At 37.6% G+C, this 14,370-nt stretch overlaps 1 long non-coding RNA gene across 1 annotated transcript; it reads left to right on the top strand.

Annotated features, from left to right (window-relative positions):
- Window positions 1–2,573: 2,573 nt before the first annotated feature.
- LOC147504105 (uncharacterized) lies at window positions 2,574–3,056 on the top strand. The gene is made up of 3 exons (XR_015220338.1): window positions 2,574–2,623; window positions 2,816–2,906; window positions 3,019–3,056. It is a non-coding gene; the product is annotated as an uncharacterized LOC147504105 (long non-coding RNA).
- Window positions 3,057–14,370: the final 11,314 nt, after the last annotated feature.

Here is a 14,370-nt window from a genome sequence, read left to right as displayed (position 1 = left end):
GGCCTATATATATATCTATTAGAGCTTGAACAATTTTTTTTTTTTTTTTTTTATCTAAGTAGGCATACTTGCTGTCTGGACAAAACAAGTTGGATGAAGCTCGAGTGTATGCATTCTCGTGAGCAAACATCCGCTACTATGTTGTTAGAGACTTCGGGTTCTATATCGTTTAGGAAGAATGGATCGTGTATGGATGTCTATCAAAGACTTCGAAGTTTTAAGATCGTGTCTTTAGAAGTCAACATTGTTGCATGTTTGGTATCCGCTGGAAGAGCATCTGAAGTTCAAGGAATGATGGATTCGCTTAAGGTCAAAGCAGATAGAAGCTTTGAGTGGGATACAATCTTGCTTGCTCTTTGGTTCAACAGATGAAATACACGGAGGCAAAAACATTGTTGCTTACTTCTCAAAGGTAACAACTGGATAACATTGATGGACCAATGAAGGTTCTCTTATGTGTGTATGCGTGTTTTGTGTGTGTGTGGGTGTGGGTATAGTATTATCTATTAAGTTTCATTTTGGTTGAATTTTAACAAGCTTGCGATGCGGTAATGACTTTGTCAATCCAAATCTTTTTCATATTGAAGAAATTTCATTATTCTTGTGAGTTTCTAAGTTCGACTTTGACTTGGTCTTCAATTTCAGAGTTCATGATCCTTCCATTAGGGGCGTCCTCTTTCAAAGAGGCAATGAAGATGGGGGTGGAAGTATATCACAATTTGAAGGTACTCATTCTACATTTAAGTTCTTTGTGTCGTCATTTTTTCATAACTCAAAAATTGGTGCTAAAGTAAATTATTCGCATAGTTCAGTGAACTCATGAGGGGTAGTATCATATGAATATCACAAGTTGAAATAGTTGGGACTAACTAGCTGATATTATTAGAAATATATGTATAAAGAAAAAGAGCAGAATTCAAGAAGGCTATTTACTTTGAACTGAGGATATTTATTATTTGGAGATTCATTTTTGCCATGTTCAAGTGAAAAATGCAAGTAGCATATTGTTGCCGGTATGCTTGGACAATCGCCATTTGTGCAACTTGTGAGTCACAGGTTGGGTGTTTGTTTACAGACCATCAACAAGAAGTTGAAGCCGCGGTATTTTTGGGGGATTCGGAGTTCTCAAGTTGCTGATGTTTAAACCTGAAGAATTTACCTGCCTGGGTTCTCAACCCCTTCATCAACACCTACAATATAAACTCTGTAAATATCTTACATGCATACAAAGATTACTAAAGAAATTGTTAACTTGAAAAGACTGCTCTTGATGTGCTCGGTTTCTACTCTTTTAGGATCTCCAAGATTTGAATTTTGAACCACGCTGTTATGGCGGTATGGTAGTCTTATTGTGAGAGAAACATGTGGATATAAGTCTACGAATGCATACAAAACTGATTCATTATATAGTGGTTCAGTCCAGATTTAGACATCTCCAACGTATCGAGAATGGTCAACTTTTACAAGCTACATCCTTCCCTAAGATAAATGAATTCTTCATTCAATAATTTTTTTGAGAAATTCACGCCAAAATATGACTTACTTGAGCTTGACTGATGTGCAGTGTATATTTAGTGATTTTCATGGATGAATAACCTCGTGTGTGTTGGAAATCCTTTTTAATTGAAGTACTATGTGTTTATAGCTGGCCGAGTCTGATACCGCGGATTCCTCACAAAATCTGCTTGATGTTTGTGTACTCTCGCATTACAATCAAATCATTTGTGAAACTGAGGGTCTCGATGCATTAAGACCTCTGGTAAGGAAATCTATACTTTAGTTCTTCTCTTCATTTGGTTTTCCATGTCATAAATTACACATTAAGCCTCCAATCTGATTAAAGGTTCGAGTGATGGAACTGTCGCAGCGTATGGGAGGTTGAAATTGGTCAATGTGTTAGAATTTGGGAAGTTGGTGAAGTCGCCCACTATGTTGCCTGAACCCGATCGAGCTAAGAATCTTGGCAGCCTCTATGTTAGTCCAATCATTTGTTTCTACTTTTAGCTTACCAACCTGTATTTGATTACCTTTTATGAAATTAAAATCGAGAAACCAACCGTCTCTCTTCCACACTTTCACGACTTCTCCTCTTTTGTAAAACAGAAAATGAACATTTATCATACACGTCTTTCTCTTTTCTCTTTTATAAGTTTTATCTCTCTCAAATCTCTCCTGATTCAGTTACCAAAAAGGAATCTCCTCTCATTCCCTCTCTCTTAAAAAAGCTAAAAGCTAAAAAAAAAAAAAACATAGAACCCATCCCTAGAACTTTTTGAAGTCTATAGGAAGTATTTATTTGAGATACATGTATTTTTTAACCCGTTTGATAAGGAATGTTGAGATCTTGAATTCTTGACTGGTCTAAATTTTGGTTTGTTACAGATTGGTCAATGGTTCATGTCTTTGCTTCGCTTCAAGTTGTGGTGGATGACACAAAGGATGGGGATGTATGGGAAAGACATTCCATTGGAGACTCAATTTATGCTTGTAGAGAGCAAGGACGATAGTTCGGAAGAAGATTCAACCATCTATACCGTCTTCCTTACTCTCCTCGAGGGACAGGTTTAGGTCTTTGTTCTTCAAGGAAACAATAAGAATGAATTTGAGATATGTCTTGAGAGCGGTGAGTAATTGTATTCACACGACCGCCATGAAACCTCCTCAATCCCGTCTTTGTTTACTAGACATTGCTCCACCCAAATGGCGAACTGCCAAACTTGGGAAGAGAAATTTATTACTGTTATTCTGTAAACAGTATCTCGAATTTGGAGGTGTGAATTCAAGTGTTTGTGTGTCTTGCTCATTTATTTTGCAGGCGACAATGCTGTTGAGACCAACCAAGGGCTTCACCTGGTCTACATGCATGCTGGCACCAATCCTTTTGAAGTCATTAACCAGGCTGTGAAGTATGATTTCCCATCCTACTATTTTCCAGTAGCTTTCTCTTTGTTAAATTAAATTCAGGACAAGACAGTGTAATGAAGAAGATTGATAGAAAATTTGTTTCATGTGAAACAGGGGGGTAGAAAAACACATGAAGACATTCCACCATCGGAGAAAGAAAAAAAGAGTAAAAGGCCTCATCTTTTTTCCTTACATTTAAGGAAGGAAACTAAAATCTTACCTACTTTTGAGAAACTCTACTGAAAGTTGTTCTTCCAATTTCAATTACAGTTGCCTCAATTTCTCGACCACTTCACCTTTTGATTGTTTTCTTTTCTCAGATGATTGTAAACATGTTTTTCAAATATCTGTATATTTATTGAAATGTCGAAAAAAAATAAAACATTATAAAGCAGCAGATAAAAAGAGAACCTCGGCTTGACCAAATCCCTAATGTAGATAACTGATAAATGTTAAGACTCGCATTTAAGACAGGATGACGAAGTAAGAAACAATGGTTAGTGCCATATACGTAATGAAACATAACTAGATTTCATGGACAACTCCTTGATATTAAGCGCAATGTAATATGTACAACAGTACAAGTTGTGTTCCAGAGATCGGTAGAGATAATTAACATGAAACTTATCGAGAAATTTTACAATCACATACACTCTATATTGATAGTAACACCTCTCTACTGCCGATTATCTCTCCATTGCCTCCACTGCCGATTATTATTTCGAACATAAATGGCTACCTTAATTTTGTTTTCTCCCTGCTGCTACAAAAAAGTGATTATTCAGATTTCTTCAATTAATGCAGGATGTGAATTGGGATCTATGCTAGATGACAATCAAAGTCCTATCAGTTGATTTTGTAAGATTGAGTAACTAAATTATGTTCTTATGTGAAAGGTGGACTTGACTGCATATGTGGAGAAGCATGAGTTTTGTTTTGATGCTGTTTTGGATGAACAAGTTTCCAATGATGAGGTACCATGTTTCATTTTTCAGAGTTTTCTGAGGTTCATTATGCAGAATGTTGTTTAGTTTTTCTTTGTATTTTTTTTTCGAGATAATTTTTTTTTTCCTAGATAAAATAACCCATTAGTTGTTTTTCAACCAGTGTTGTTTCGAACTTGTATGATAGGCGCAGGAGGGAGGGAAGCACGGGGCACAGGACTCACTTTAGGAAGGAATTATTATCGCTTAGCGCTTGTGCTAAGGAAGGCGGAAGTGGAATTGGATTCTTTTTTGGAGCACCATATATAGAAGTAGACACAGAGGTGGGCATGGGTGACGGACTACCCTATATAAAAGCAGAGTTAAGGCATTAGTCCCCCACTCCCGAAACAGAAACTAAAGACTATTTGACCTCTACCACGAGATCAATGGACTATCTTGATGCATGGACCACAGGAGAGCTTTGACCCACTCGGGTTAAACATCAATAGACTAAAAGCCCTGTCTCTCTTCGTACCATCAATCGTTCATGGAGAAATTGCAGGCTCTCACGGAATCAGTATCTCCAAGTGGCTTTCATTGGTCTTAGGTAGAAGTAGTAAGTCGAAATAGGAATGTAAAGTCAGGCCTAGAATGAGGAAGACGACAGAGTAGGGGCTTTCACTGGAACTGAAGCTCTATCTTCTGTTCAACTCGGCTTCCTTAACTTAAAGACTTTGTAGGGCTTTCCACGAATGATTGATTGAAAGAAATAATAAGTGCAGAGTTCATCCCATTCAGAAATGACCCAATGAATGCTTGTCGGAAATAGTGAGTGCCTATATTGCTATCACCGGACGAGAGGTTGATAGCATCAAGTAACGTCCGCCTGTACTTTCTTACCTTTGGTACTTTTACCCCGAAGTTGGGATTTCCTTGCTTCATAAGTATAGGACAGTACTAGCAATTGTATTCTATCTACGGGTAAATGAAAGTGAATTTCACTTTATTACGATTAATGGGTGGTTAGACAACAACAAAGGATGGTCTTAAGCACATGACTCTGGTAAATCGAGTAGAGAGAGGCTCGAGAAGCCTGCATACCAATGCAGATATCGGAGATGATACTCTATCCATGTTTCATTAATCTTTCAAACATGCAATCTGCGTACGAATCCTCAATGGAGTTGAAATTTGATGGACGTACACGCTCCATGATAAACGCCTTTACCATTCCATACTTTCTTCTGCGATAAACACTCCCAAATCTGGAAATGCTAACGGTTGAATCTGGTTGGTCCTCGGATTACTTTTGGTTAACGCAAGGTGTTCATTACATCACACCCTAATCTTAGCATCTCTTAGACAAGACGGACATCAAAGTCCTAACTTTTCTAAGTTTTAAGGTCCCAAAGGCGGATTTCCCTTATTATTTTTTAGGCAGGATGGGCGGGTCAAGTATAAGGTGGGGAAGTACAATTCACTAGGATTCTCCTAGCACGTATGGCCTGTCGCGGATGAATCTAGCTTAGCCTGTGTGTCCTTGCTTATATGCATGTCCTTAACCGATCTTTATGCATCTATGATACTCAATTTTGGCCCTTGCTACTGAGTAGTTTATTCTAAAAAATATCCTCAAGTATGCATCTTGACAACGTTTGTGGGTATCCATATATCTAGCTCATCGGGCCTAAGCAAGCTAGCAAATTTAATATTTTAACATACTAAGTTGTGCATTGGGCAAAATATAAAATTTAATATTCTAACATACTAAGTTGTGCGTTAGATCTTACGTAGTTGACTTATATATTTTCCTTTAGTCACCAGCCTATTTTGTGCCGTAAGGATATTGCTCTGCATTCCACTGTTTGTTATTTGTTATATTGTTAATTCTGTTTGTGTGTTACTGTAGTACAAGTACAAAATCTTAAACTTACTTAAACTTTTTACCGACACTATATGGTCAGATCTGTGAGAAGGTCTGAGCCAGGCGCTGGCAGTTGGAATTAGTAGACTAAGGATATATAATTTACTAGAGATAAAGCTTTTTCCTTTTCCAGGTCAGAGCCAATGGATTTGTTAGGCGATGATTGGGTGCAAATACATCGTAGGACAGTGCAACAACATGCAAATCATTATAAAAGAAACCATATGTTGTTGTTTTTGTTGGTGTCAATGGAGTTGGAAAGTCCACCAATCTTGCAAAGGTTAAAGTTGTTTCCTTGACCGGTTTTGAGATCACCTGATTGTGGGAGACCTGCTAATACTTTTGCTATCTTTCGACAACACGATGTCAGTGTCATGATGGCTGTTTGTGATACTTTCCAGTCTGGAGCTGTCGAGCAGCTTAGGACTCATGCACGTAGGCTCCAGGTATGTGAGTCAGACACCAGTTTGGCTGAATCGTTCAGCTTTATGTACGGTGCAATGTAGATTATATAAAGTGATGTTATACTGATATGTTGGCAGATTCCTATTTTTGAGAAGGGATACGAGAAAGATCCTGCTGTTGTAGCAAAGGAAGCCATCCAGGAGGCTACTTCGCATTGATTCAGATGTAGTTATTGTAGATACAGCTGGACATATGCAAGTATAGTCTCCTAATGCTATTGTTATCATCCTTGCTGGCATCATTGTTGTCTAAAGGACATCCATATTAAATCCTTCTTACTACATATACAATTTAGTTCATCTGGGGTGTTTTCAGATATGTGTGCCATACTTACAGTGAATCAGGGAGACTAAATAACTGATGGATTTAGCCTGGTTTAAGGTTTTTCTATGGACAGTTGGACAGTTGATCAGTTTCTTTAAATTCTTGGTACCAATTTTAAAATTAATAAGGTCTGAATGATCTTAGTTATCAATGTTAAAATGATTAGCTAGACCTATGAGTGGGGATGATCATAACCGAGGTCCCGGGATCCAGGCGGGGTAAGTTTCGGAGAAGAGCCCATGTCCATTCCAATGGATATAGCGATCCCACCACCCAAGGAACAAACCTATCTGCATACAAGATGTCGCCATACATTTACACTTCACAACTCAAATCCCATATGCCTTCATGGGTGTGGGTCCGGGTTCCCTCAAAAGGACTAGGCAGTAGTGGTGGATCTTTAGAATGTATCTATGATCTAGACATATTACATTCAATGAGGCGTTACACCTGTGTTTGTATCAATATTCCAATAGTTGAGGAATGACCAGCCAATGACTTTGTGAGGGGTGATCTCCTAAGTCCCGACTACATAAATATCAACACACACACACTAAGAGAACACCAAAACTGAAACTTTAACCCTATAAAAATATGTTTACAAATGTAAGAATTGTTGGCAATTGATTTCCATTGTTATTTGGAGACTACATTTGGTATGGTCAGATTTGGGATTAAAAGATTTTATCTTGCAGACGAGAAGATCCTATCCTAAGAAAAATTTGATTGTAAAATTTGAAGGGTGTTAAAATCATGGATTTTTTATAAATTATAATCTAAGGTAATTGCTACTCATAGGCTCTGTTTGATAGTTGTGAAACTTTCATGTACCTAATCTTTTGAGTCGTGTTCAAACTAGAGATGAAAGTGTACCCGATTCATTAATCTTGGACCTCACCGGTTTCTCTAGCACCAACAAAAGATGTGTCTATTGGAACAGGTTTCCCTTTATGCTATTAAAGCTCACATGGAGAGCCAACATAATGGGTGATCACTTATTTAAAACAATAACGCATTTGTGAACTCTCGGTCACCAAGTCCCCATCGATGGGATAGAGTTAGCACACCTAATCGGAGAGTGGGGCCTCTGGCTCTGAGGACCAACCACAGTATGAACATTTGTTCAAATATTCATCTGTAAATCTCATTCATACTTGAATCAGACGCATCCTTGCTTTATGCCTTTCTATAACTATTTTTTATTTACTATACTTCATCCAAAATCAATTAGCATTTTGTTAATCGAGAGTTCCCGAAGTTTCATATTTTGTCACAACACCGAGTAGAAATCAGGTTTCCGCTTAATTAGGTGGTCTAATTATTGTCACCCAAGACACAACACACATCACGCATACACACTCTCCTATAAAAATTTATTGAGTGCTTTCTCTCAAAATTTGCTAGCTTCCAAACACCCCAATTTGAAAATTAATAAAAAATGGTGAAGTAAAATTATGTTTACACTTTTCGGCAAGTTTTACTTAACATCGCGTGCATAGCACGTGCATCTTGCTAGTAAAGATAATGATTGCATCAATACATATGAGAAATATTGGATCAATACATATGAGAAATTACAAAATATATGAGAAATAGATTGCATCAATACATATGAGAAATTACAAAACATATGAGAAATAGATTGCATCAATACATAAATGAGTGGCGTGACTGCTCAGCTCGCATACCCTCTTCTTGAATTCTAACTGCTTCACAATAGTGTACCCAAGTATATACAGAGTTAAACCCACCGTCAAGAAATTGTCGAACGTGCCCCTCATATTTTTTTGGTGGAAATTGTAACATGATTCCAATTCGAAGAGTATTGGTGCAAATATATGTTGGGCGCCACGCAACATATCCAGGTGCAATTCCAACAGGTACATAACTTGGATAGACTTGTCCAAATGTTGCTTCAGGTTGTGGTGGGCCATAAGGTTGTTCATGAACCCCCATCCAATATCTATATGAAGGAGGACCACTAATAGTTTGAGGTTGTGGCGCTTGTCCAAAATCGGAACCATATGACCCACTACTCGCAGGTTGACTGAACATGCCACTAGAACCATCATTCTCTCTTGATTGGTTGTGTGTCCCTGAACTTATACTCATTGCTTCAAAATTAGATGAAACTGAATCAATATCAACATCAGCTCGTCTAATGTGTCCTCCATGTCTTCTTTGACCAACACTTCCACGCCCTTGCTCATACCTTCTTTGGGAACTGTCATTAAGAACTTTCCTATCACGGTTGTTTCTGGATGCAACCTCATATACATATGGTCAAGTGGAGTTTCTTCATCAGTCTCGTCATGCAATTCAACATTTAAATTAACTCCACCTCCACCACCACCACTGTTGTCACCATCACCACCACTATCATCGTCGTCGTCGTCGTCATCATCGTCAACAGAATCAGGGTTTTGTGTCTCATCATCATCGGAGATATTTTCAGGTAAATTATCTTCTGAAAAGATAGGTGTGTCGAATTCAGGACCCAAACTAAAACTAGGTTGTGCATCACCACCTTCTTCAATTACTCTGTCGATGAGATCTTCAACATATTTAACACTGGCGCTAAAAGATTTTTATCAATAACCCAGTCAGCCAAGGGATCAACTTATTCACTATCCATAAATACTTGAGTGAGGTCAATAATTTGGTCATTCTCTGTATTTTGTGCACGCCTTAGCTTCAAACGTAAATTATAGTGAACTTTCACCAACATCATCAATTTTGGCGCGCCAATATGGTTCCTAAGCTTCGTGTGAATTAGGCTGAATGTGCTCCAGTTGCACTCACATCCAGATGATGAAGCGGTTTGAGATAGGACTTTTATCGCCAACTCCCTTAGCTCTTTTGTGTCACCACCATTCAACTCCCACCATTCAGCTATATTATTTAAACCAAAAAAGCAAATCTTAACTAGTTATGGTCCAAGCATTAGTGTGATTGAGATTTGAGAGTATGCCAAGCAAATCTTAATTACTTACCAGGTTCTGAAATTGTCATTCCAAAATTTCCAAGCTAGTGTGTGCCAAATTCCCCAGTGTGATCCCGAAACAAAATCATCTAATAGACCAAAGTGTTAGTGAATGTAAAATTTAAATTCTAACTTGAGAATGTCAATATTCTTATTTTTACCTGATGCAATGTTTTAGCCTGCTTTTCACCATCATCAAATAACACTTTTGTTACTGCTGTAACTGCATCAATGTGGGGTTGAGAGAATCCGAGGTTTAATGTGTACTGGTACTCTGGGTTCAGATACATTGCTAAAAAAAAAAAAAAAAAAAAACTCTTTTAGGAATATTTGAAATAGTAATAATTTAATTAATTTAAATTGAATCAATTAAACTCACCAGCTGTGTGTAGCACATGCAATAATTGTTTTGTCCATCTTTTGTTGACAATATCAAGGGCCCAACCACATCCAAGGATTTTAGAGATCTTCTCCCTCACTACATCAAAAGCTTTATGAACATATGGCATTATTGCTTTTTTGTCACCATCTAACAACCTTAGGCATTTGTACAGGGGCTCAAGAATTTGTAAAACATAGTTAACATCATTCCAAAAGTGTTATTGAGCGACTTGCTCCACAATCATCATAGCTTCTACAGTCTTAGCCGATGGGGTGTCGAGATATCTTTGACACACGAACATTTGCCTGAGTAATATCTTTTTCTACTGGAGACTTCTGAGAGCCAAGTAGTTTGTGGCAAATCTAGTTGTTGCAGGTCTAACTATATCACCACAATATGACAACCTCATTAATGCTAAGACCCTAGATGCATTATAAATAAACTTTGTAACCGCATGAGCCTTACTGATACACCCGGCCACCCTTTCTTGTTTGGCAATATCTTTTAACATTAAGTCTATACAATGACAAGCACACGGTGCCCAAAATAAATTGTATCCTGGTGTCTTCATTAACAATTTTCCAACCTTTTTATAAGCAGAACCTTGATCAGTTACTATCTGCACCACATTTGGTGAACCTATCTCGTCCACAACCTCCTTCATTAAATTATATATGGTTATGTGATCTTTCGGATCAATGGTGACATCAAAAGACTTCCGAAAAATTGTTTCTCCATCACAATAAACCATAAAGTTAACGAGGGACATCTTTCTTGTCCCAGACCAACCATCACACATGATGGTGCATCCATAAGTTGGATACTTCTCTGCCACTTCACGACTGAATTGGTCGATATCATCACTTTCCATCTTTAAATATTTTCCCATTATCTCTTGAGCAGTTGGTCCTTTCACTCCAGTAGGACACGTCGTGATAAAATCAATCGTTGGTTGGTAATACGGATTATTCGACGTTAATGCATGTGGAGGTACTCCAGCAAAATTGAACCATGTACTTAAGCGTCTACCCAACTTCTCCCTCCATGTCTTCATTTTACCCATGTTCTTGACACTAGGCTGATCATGTCCCGACTGTCTAACAGTGTATGGATCAATTGTTTGTTGTCTCATGGATTTGGACCTCCGAAAGCCCATGAAACTCTTTCCTTTATTGCGTGATCCAGAACCACCTCCTAAGACAAAAGTAGGTTGATGCCGAAAATTTCTAGCTTCACTACCTTCCCTTCCTAGCTGACCTTCTTCCCATTGGTCAGCTACAGAGTTTCTTCGTGCACGTTGCATGCCCTGAAACTCCTGACCCCTACTTGAGTATGCTCTTGCTTCTTCTTCTTCCTTGACAGAATCGTTGGAATCATCGTCAAAATTTGCACACATTCTGTCTTGGACTTGAGTCTCCAGCTGCCGTCTTTTAACTCTTCTGTCTATTCCTTCCTTTACTAGATCTCGCATTGCAACTCTTACTTCTCCAGGGACTTGAAGACACTTTGCTATGTTGTTACCAACCCCAGATAAGTGTTGTTTAAGTCGACTAACCCCACTTTGAAACTCAAGTTGACAATAATTACATCTAAACTTCATCTTGGTGCTATCCAATGGTGTACCATGTAACCAACCAATATCTGGTGTCCTAACCATTTTAATCTTAGACAAATATATAACCTAGAATCTGTAGGTAGACAAATATAACTAATTAATCAAAATGTAAGACATGCATTTAAAAAAATATGTATGACATAAAAGTAGAACATGGTCAGTCTACATTAATCTTCTAGGTATGTATTTGGTAAAAGGGAAAAAAAAAGTTGGAGACTAACTTTGATATATATATATATATATATATTGTTAGAGTTCTTGTAAGTCGTGACAGGTGGGACACGTAGCCTAGCCCCCCCCCCCCACGAACCGGAATTTTTTGGATTTTCTATATTGTAAACAGACTATTTTTTAGGTCATCCCCAGTTATAATTTTATCCCGATACTAGTATTTTCATGCAGTAACCAAGGAAAGTAGAAATCTTATATTAATTAGTTACGTGATCAACCCTTATAATCCGACTTAATATACTAGCTCCATAACCTCCATTTAGATTATCTTCATTTATAACAATAATAATAATAAGCAATCAGGCTCTAAATAATCCCTATGCATAACTAGATATGGAAGAACATAACTGAGCTACAACTACAAAGTTAGTCTCCAACTTTTTTTTCCCTTTTACCAAATACATACCTAAGAAGTAGTTCTCATATGATAAAACAGATAAGTCTGTTGTCTAGGAGGCCCAGAAACACCATTTCCGCCTATGATAAGTCTGTAAGACTCTCACAGATACAATAAAGTCACACAACCAGTGAGAAGACTTGAAGACATATCAAAAAACCAAGTAATAAATTATGGGAGTGATGTGAGCGTCAAGAACCGATTCCGTGATAATGACTAATGGGAACCAAGGTAATATGAATTATGAAATGAAGTGGCTGCTATCTTTCAATGGATTGGGCGAAATTTGAGATGATTCATTTCAGTTGGTAGTTCTTGAGTTATATACTTATATAGTTATATTCATTTCACTTGATAATGTTACAATGGGTAGAGTCATCACGGGATTCATAGGTGATCATTCACATGTGCACAGTATTAGGCTGTTAGCCACTTTAGCAAACACAGAATGTGTAGACTGCAGAGAATTGAATGATAGTTTATCACTTTATTGAATGTGAGAGAATAGTTTATCACTTTATTCAATTTGAATGTACACAGAAATGACAGAACGTCAAAACCAAGTAAACTTTATTATGCACATTTCATTTTTTCGGATATATATCATTTAATTCGCCAAAATATATCGGAAAATATCGTTTAAATCGCAATTTTAATGCATATTATCGAAGAAAAAATCAGAAAGATATATATCGATTGTATCGAATATATCGAATATGTCGTAGATATAAAGATATATATCGGTTTTATTGATATATATTGGTTTAAAAATGATTAAATTTTTGGAGCAGAAATATCAGATTTTTCGAAGTCGGATTGCTGAAAAAACGATATATATCGACATTTTTCGATAAATCGACCGATATTTTTGGCCTTGGTTCAGTCTCAAACCCCCCCCCCCCCCACTTTACAGTCTTACACTGTAGTGGTGTGAAATAATAAGAGAAAATAATACTCCCAAAGAAGACGGTGGTAGGCATCTATATATCTTCTAGGGAAAGATAGCAACGAATGCAAAGAAGTGGTGAATGTAACTAATAATGTCTCCAACAAAACATTGACTTTGATATTTTAAATTGTGTTTTAATGGTTTTCTTGTGAAGGTGTGAGTGTATGAGTGAATTTTGGCACTGGACCATTTCAACTGACATCAATGAGAAAATGAGAAATGCGAGTATCTCGAGGGTTATGTTCCCTCCAGCATATGAAGATAGTTTTTCCAAATGCTACTACCACAAGTCATGACTGAATGTTTTGGGCAATTCATTATTGATTGTGCTAAATAAAGCTCCATAAGCTCACTTCAATTAGTTCCCCTCTGTTGGCGTTATCCCTCCCATGAGGAGAGAAAACGAAGTTCATTCTGCGTGGAAATGTCAGAGCGCGACCCGTGCTTAGATTGGCCTTGACCAAGGCGCGACCCGCACCCATTCCGTGGAAGACTTCCGGTAACTTCAGCGCTACCTGCGCTCAGATTGGTCTTGACCCGAGCGCGCCCCGCGCCCATGCCTATTTTGGCAGAATTCTATTTTTCCGAAACCACGAGTTTTGGCTTATATGTTTTGGTTTTTGGCAAAACCAAATACACGAGAGGCAGCACAAAAGTCAAAGAAAACCCAATCTTTAAAGCTATTAAGATTGAGAGATAACTTTTACAGAGAGACAACCCTGTAAAAAGATAAGAGTGATCTAGTAAGGTGAGAGACTGAAATGAGAGATTGTAATCTTCCTTCCCACTTTATAAAGAACTAGCTCTTTTGGAAGTAGGCATCATTGGCTGAACCACGGTAAATCTTTGTGATGTGGTTTGCTTTAATTCTACTTTACATTATTATTTGTTGTTAATAGTTGTTTAGCGAGTTGGGCATGTTAGTATAGATTGTAGTTGATATTTAGTATGTGTCTGGAGTTGGATTGTGTTCAAATACAAGTTATCTGTGTAGTGGGAGAATCGATTGACATTGGTATAAACCCCAACAAGTGGTATCAGAGTCTTGGTTAGATTAACCTAGGGTGTTATCCAAATCTTGGTCGGAAGGTGTTTGACAAAATTTCTGAGAGAAGATTTGAGTTTAAATAACTTGTAGAAATGGACCATTCCGTGAACACTCGCATGACGAGTCTGAATAGAAAGAACTACACCATTTGGAAAGCAAAGATGGAAGACTTGCTTTATTACAAGGACTTGGCACAACCCATTGAGAATGAAGGAAAAAGAC

The sequence above is a fragment of the Coptis chinensis genome, chromosome 4 (genome assembly GCF_015680905.1).
Source record: "Coptis chinensis isolate HL-2020 chromosome 4, ASM1568090v1, whole genome shotgun sequence".
Taxonomy (NCBI): domain Eukaryota; kingdom Viridiplantae; phylum Streptophyta; class Magnoliopsida; order Ranunculales; family Ranunculaceae; genus Coptis; species Coptis chinensis.
The sequence above is the reverse complement of the archived record's forward strand: the minus strand, read 5'-3'. Positions and strand labels throughout refer to the sequence as shown.